We start from the raw sequence: 7,060 nt of genomic DNA, 5'->3' as shown, positions 1-7,060 counted from the left end.
GAAATTGATGTACCTGTCAAAGAAAATGTTAAATTTAAAAATTCCTATCACAAACCATCCAAGAAATCCAAGACAACATGAAAAGACAAAACCTAAGTATAATAGGAATAGAGGAAAAACATTACTGTCTCCAAGGCCCAATAAATATTTTCAACAAAATCTTAGAAGAAAATTTCCCAATTTAAAGGAGAGACCTATAAGCCTACAAGAGACCTACAGAACACCTAATAGAATGTACCAGAAAAGAAAACCCTCCCACCACATAATAATCAAAATAGTAAGTATTCAGAACAAAAAAAAGTCAGTATTATGTTACTTAGACTATACAGTTTCAGGTCTAAACATTGGGCATTACATAACCAATTTCTGTGTTCTTTCCTGGGGAAGACTATGTCTCCCATTTTGAGCATTCCAAAGAACATGTAGTTCTTTCCGTAAGGCTGAGGCTTCCTGGGATTTCCCCCATTTTCCTTAAAACCTTAGCATTCTATTAATTTTGCGTTTTTTTTTTCTGTTTACACTTGGACTGTCATGTTGGTGACACTATGTTATATAGCTTCAGACATTACTAAAAGACACTGTCCCACAGCAAACTCCCTATTCTTCTGGTTCTTACAATCTTAAGACTGAAATGACCACCTCTTCCAAAATGATCCAGGAACCTTAGAATGAGAGTTGTATTGTAGATGTATCCATTGGGATTGGGCTCAACAACTCAACATTTAGAGCAGTTGCAGGTCTCTGTAAGATTCTCCTTCTGTTAGAAATACAATTTCCTTGCTGAAGAACAAAGATTACACTTATCTTATGGAAGAAGGGAGAGATAGGAAAACATGGAGGGGAAAGGAGCTCCACAATGAGACAAACAGAGCCAAGAAATCTGGGCCCAAGGTGCCTGCAGATACTGATAAATCAATCAGGGACCATGCATGGAGAGGACCTAGATGCCCTGCTCAGATGTAGTGCATGGGCAACTCAGTCTCCATAGGGGTCTCCTGGTAAGAAGAGTAGGGGCAGTATCTGTTGTGAATTCAGTTGCCTGCTCTTTGATCACCTTCCCCTAGTGATCTAGCTAGGTCACAGAGAAAGAGGATCCATGCAGTCCTTATGAGACTTGATAGGCTAGGGTCATATAGCAGGAAAAGAGTACTTCCCCTATCAGTGGACTAAGGGAGAAGGATAGGGGAAGAAAAGGGGGGAGGAAGGAAATTGAGACTGGGAGGAAATGATGGAGGAGCTACAACCGGAATACAAAGTTAATAAATTGTAGAAAAATAATTTTATAAAAGAGATTGGGGGGGATCCAAGATGGCAGGGACCAATGTACACCTTATCTGAGAGACAGAGGATATGAAACTATGAAATTAGTGAGTGGAGGGGCAGATGAAGCTTGAAAATCTACATTGAGGTTTCCTGTACTAGAAGGAACAACAAGTGAAATGAGACCATTTAGATTCAGGTCACCCGATAACTTCTCTGGGGGCAGAGAGTGGTGAACATTCTCCCTGCACTTTCCCATTTCGGGCCTCCCCCTTCTTCCTCAGTGGAGCCAGCCCACAGTGCCTAAGACCCTTAGCACAGAACTCACTGCCTGGTGACTGAGACAGCATAGGTAGGGCTCCTAACTCCTCAGGAGCAGCTGACATCTGTATCAGCCAGTCCACTGTACCAGCCTTCAGGGTCCAAGGTCACAAGCAGGTGTACAGACCACACAGGGCCTCCCAGCCAGTGACTGTATGGACTGCCCAATCCCTCAATGGTGGACAGCCGGCTGTACAGGACACCACGGTCCACCAGACCAGCCAAGCCACTCAGGTTCACCAGGCCTGCCAGGCCACCCAGTGTTGTGGACCACTATAGTGGTTACCCAGGACTTCCCAGCAGGCATTTGTACTAGCTTCTCAGTACCACTGCTGCTGCTGGAATCCCAAGTTCTGCAGCTGCAGCACCACTGAACTAATGGAGTTCCTACAACCGCATTTCCACAGGAGGCAGAAACTTGAGAATAGAGAACAGAGGAACCCCTATGCTTTCTGATTTGACCTGTTAGAGAGTGAGTGCACCTTCCAGTGCCTGCAGAGCCCCAGATCTAGGGTTTCTCTAAGCTAGCAGACAGAAATAAGATCCCTCACAACCAAACACCCACTGAAGGAAACATAGGGATTCTTGGAACAGTGTTCCCAACATTGAAGCCCCTGTTCTGAGGATCTACCAGTGGAGTCCAACAAACAACCCCTGGAGCCCAGACAGAGCTGAATACCTGCGGTTTGTAGGCCACTGAGGTACTCGGGGAATCTGCGGAAGTACATTGCACCTGTGAAAATCTCCAGTGCACATGAACACTGCTAGCACCAGCAATATCTTTGGTGTCTGCACCATTCCCCTGCACCACACTCCAGGCATCTACATTACAGGCACACTTCCACACACACCCACACACTCACAATTCTTAACATCTATGCCCCAAATACAAGACCACATAAATGAAACATTATTAAAAATGAAATCACATATTGATCCCAACACCTTAATAGTGGGAGACTTCAACACTCCACTCTCACCAAATGACAGATCATGCAGACAGAAGTTAAACCAGGAAATAAGGGTACTTACAGAGTTTCTAAATTAAATGGAGCTAACAGATGAATTTAGAACTTTACACCCAAATTCAAAAGAGTATAATTTCTTTTCAGTGCCTCATGGAACCTTCTCCAAAATAGATCATATAGATGGTCACAAAGCAAGCCTAAGCAGAAACAAGAAGATTGAAATAATCCCTTGCATCCTATCTGACCACCATGGACTAAAACTGGACCACAACAACAAGAGAAGTAGCAAAAAGCTTACATGAACATGGAAACAGAACAACTCACTTCTCAATGACAGCTGGCTTAGGGAAGAAAGAAAGAAATTAAACACTTCTTAAAATTCAATGAAAATGAAGGCATAACATACCCACACTTATGGGACACAATGAAAGCAGTGCTAAGAGGAAAGTTCATAGCACTAAGTGCCTTCAAGAAGAAATTTGAAACAACGCATACAAGCAACTTAATATCTCACCTGAAAGCCCTAGGGGGGAAAAAAAGAAACAAAAACATCTAAGAAGAGTAGATGCCTGGAAATATTAAAGCTCAGGGCAGAAATCAATCAATTATAAATAAATAAAACTATCCAAAGAATCAATGAAACCAAGAGCTAGTTCTTTGAGAAAATCCACAAGATAGACAAACCCTTAGCCAAACTAACAAAAAGGCAGAGAAAAACTATCCAAATCATCAAATCAGAAATGAGAAGGGGGATATAACAACAGACACTGAGGAAAACCAAACAGTCATTAGGTCTTACTACAAAAGCCTAAATTCCACAAAACTTGAAAATAAAATGAAATGGACAAGTTTCTTCATAGATTCAATTTACCAAAATTAAATCAAGATCAAGTAAATAAATTAAATAGTCCTATATCCCCCATGGAAATAAAAGTAGTCATCAAAAGTATCCCTTTCAAAAACAGCCCAAGGCCAAATGGTTTCAGCACAGAATTCTACCAGACCTGAAGGAAGAGCTAACTCCAATTCGTTTCAAACTATTCCACAAAATAGAAACAGAAGGAATGTTACCAAACTCATTCTATGAAGCCACAGTCACCTTGATACCTAAACCACACAAAGACCCAACAAAAAAGAGAGAACTTCAGACTTTTCTCTCTTATGAACATCAGTGCAAAATTACTCAATAAAATACTTGCAAACCGAATACAAGAACACATAAAATAAATCATCTAACATGACCAAGTAGGCTTCATCCCAGGCATGCAAGGGTGGTTCACTGATGAAAATCCATCAATGAAATCCCACACATAAACAAACTGAAGGAGAAAAACCTCATGATCATCTCCTTAGATGCTGAAAAAACATTTGACAAAATCCAACACCCATTCATGCTTAAAGTCCTGGAGAGATCAGGGATATAAGGAACATACCTAAACATAGTAAAGACAATATACAACAACCATATGGCCAACATCAAACGCAATGGAAAGAAGCTTAAATCAATCCCACTGAAATCAAGGACGAGGCAAGGCTGTCCACTTTCTCTGTATCTCTTCAACATAGTATTTGAAGTCCTAGCTAGATCAATAAGACAACTAAAGGAGATCAATGGATACAAATCACAAAGGAAGAAGTCAAAGTATTATTATTCACAGATGATATGATAGTACACATGAGCGACCCACGAAATTCAACCAGAGATCGCCTTCGGGTGATAAACACCTTCAGAAAAATGGCTGGATAAAAAAATTAACTCAAAAAACAAACAAACAAACAAACAAACAAACAAAAACCTCAAAAGCCCTCCAGTATACCAATGAGAAAAGGGCCAAGGAAGAAATTTGGGAAACAACACCCTTCACAATAGCCACTAATATCAAACTACCTTGGTGTTACTCTAACCAAGCAAGTGAAAGACCTGTATGAAAAAGACTTCAAGTCTCTGAAGAAAGAAATTTAAGAAGATATCAGAAAATGGAAAGATCTCCTGTGATGATGGATCAGTAGGATTAATATAGTGAAAATGGCCATACTGCCAAGAGCAATCTAGACATTCAATGCAATTCCCATCAAAATACCAACACAATTCTTTACAGACCTTGCAAGAAAAGTTCTCAACTTCTTATGGAAAAACAAAAACCCAGAATTTCCAAAATTTCCTATGCAACAAAAGATTGTCTGGACATAACTCCACCCCTGATCTCCAGGTGTACTATAGAGAAATAGTAATAAAAACTGCATGGTATTGGCATAGAAACAGAATGGTGGATCAAGGGAACTGAATAGAAGATGCAGAATTAAATCCACACACCTATGAATACTTGCTTTTTGACAAAGAACTCAAAACCATTTAATGGAAAAAAACAAAAAATCAAAAAACAAAAACAGAATCTTCAACAAATGGTGCTGATCCAACTGTATGTCTATAGGCAGAAAAAATGAAAATAGATGCATATTTATTATCCAGTACAAAACTAGAGTCCAAGTGGATCAAAGACCTTACTATAAAACCAGACACACTACATCGGTTATAAGAAAAGTGGAGAGGAGTCTAAAACTCATTTGCACAGGAGAAAATTTCCTGAAGAAAACAGCAACAGCATAGGCTCGAATATCAACAAAAAATAAATGTGACCTCATGAAACTGAAAAGCTTTTATAAAGCAAAGGACACTGATGTAAGGACAAAACAGCAGCCTACAGACTGAGGAAAGATTTTCACCAAATCTTTATCTGACAGATGGCAAATATTCAGAATAAATAAAGAATATAGAAAGTAAAAGCAACAAATCAAGTATTCCAATTAAAAAATGGGGTACAAAGCTAAACAGAGAATTCAGTGTAGAGGAATATAGAATGGCAGAGGAACACTAAAAGATACTCAACTTATTTAGCCATCTGGGAGATGCAAACTTAAACAATACTGAGATTTGACCTTACAACCATCAGAATGGCTAAGATCAAAAACTTAGGTAACAATACATGCTGGAAAGGGTATGGAGAAAAGGGAGTCCTCCTCCATTTGCTAGTGGGAATGCAAACTTGTACAACCACTTTGGAAATCAACCTGGTGCTTTCTCAGAAAATTAGGAATAGTGTTTCCTCAAGAACCAGCTATACCACTCCTAGGCATATATCCAAAATATGCTTAAGTACACAACAAGGACATTTGTTCAACCATTTCATAGCAGCTTTATTCATAATAGCCAGAACCTGGAAACAACCCAGATGCTCCTCAGTTGAGGAATGGATACAGAAATTGTGGTACTTTTACACAATGGAATACTACTCAGCAATTAAAAAGAAAGAAATCAGGAAATTTGCAGGCAAATGGTGGAATCTAGAAAAGATCATCCTGAGTGAGGTATCCCAGAAGCAGAAAGATACACAGTATATACTCATTTATAAGTGGATATTAGACATATGATATAGAATAAACATACTAAAATCTGTACACCTAAAGAAGCTAAACAATAAGGAGGAGCCAGGGTAAGATGATAAATCCTCACTCAGAAAGACAAATGGAGTGGACACTGGATGAAGGAGAAAACAGGATACAAGACAGAAGACCTCTGAAAGACTCTACCTAGCACTGTATCAAAATAGATGCTGAGACTCTTAACTAAAAGTTGGGCAGAGTACAGGGAATCATATGAAAGAAGAGGGAGTTATTAAGACCTGGAGAGGACAGGGGCTCAAAAGAACCACAATATCTGGGCTCAGGTGTCTTTTCTGAGACTCATATTACAATCAAGTACCATTCATGGAGATAACCTAGAACCCCTGCTCAGATGTAGCCCATGGCAATGCAGTCTCCAAGTGGGCTCCCTAGTAAGAGGAACAGGGACTGTCTCTGACATGAACTCAGTGGCTGGCCTTTTGACCACCACCACCCCTGAGGGAGAAGCAGCCTTGCCAGGCCACAGAGGAGGACACTGCAGCCAGTCTTGATAAGACCTGATAAGCTAGTTTCAGATGGAAGGGGAAGAGGACCTCCCCTATAAGTGGACTTCAGAAGGGTCATGGAAGGAGATGAGAAAGAGGGTGTGTTTGGAAGGGAATGGGGGAAGGATACAGCTGGGATACAAAGCGAAAAAAAAATGTAATTAATGTTAAAAAAATAAAAATTTCCACCCTGCACAAAATTAAAGTCCAAGTGGATCAAAGACCTCATTATAAAACCAGACACACTAAACCTTTTAGAAGAAAAAGTGGGGAAGAGCCTTGAATTCATTGGCACACGAGACAACTTCCTGAACCGAACACCAACAGCACAGTCTCTAAGGGTAACAATCAATAAACAGGACTTCATGAAACTGAAAAACTTTTGTAAAGCAAAGGACACTGTGGTCAAAACAAAATGACTGCCTACAGATTGGGAAAGGATCTTCACCAACCCTATATCTGACAAAGGGCTATTATCCAGTATATATAAAGAACTCAAGAAGTTAAACAGCAACAAATCAAGTAATTCAATTAAAATATGTGGTACAGAGTTAAACAGATAAT

This window comes from Meriones unguiculatus, assembly GCF_030254825.1.
Source record: "Meriones unguiculatus strain TT.TT164.6M chromosome X unlocalized genomic scaffold, Bangor_MerUng_6.1 ChrX_unordered_Scaffold_30, whole genome shotgun sequence".
Classification (NCBI taxonomy): domain Eukaryota; kingdom Metazoa; phylum Chordata; class Mammalia; order Rodentia; family Muridae; genus Meriones; species Meriones unguiculatus.
The sequence above is the reverse complement of the archived record's forward strand: the minus strand, read 5'-3'. Positions refer to the sequence as shown.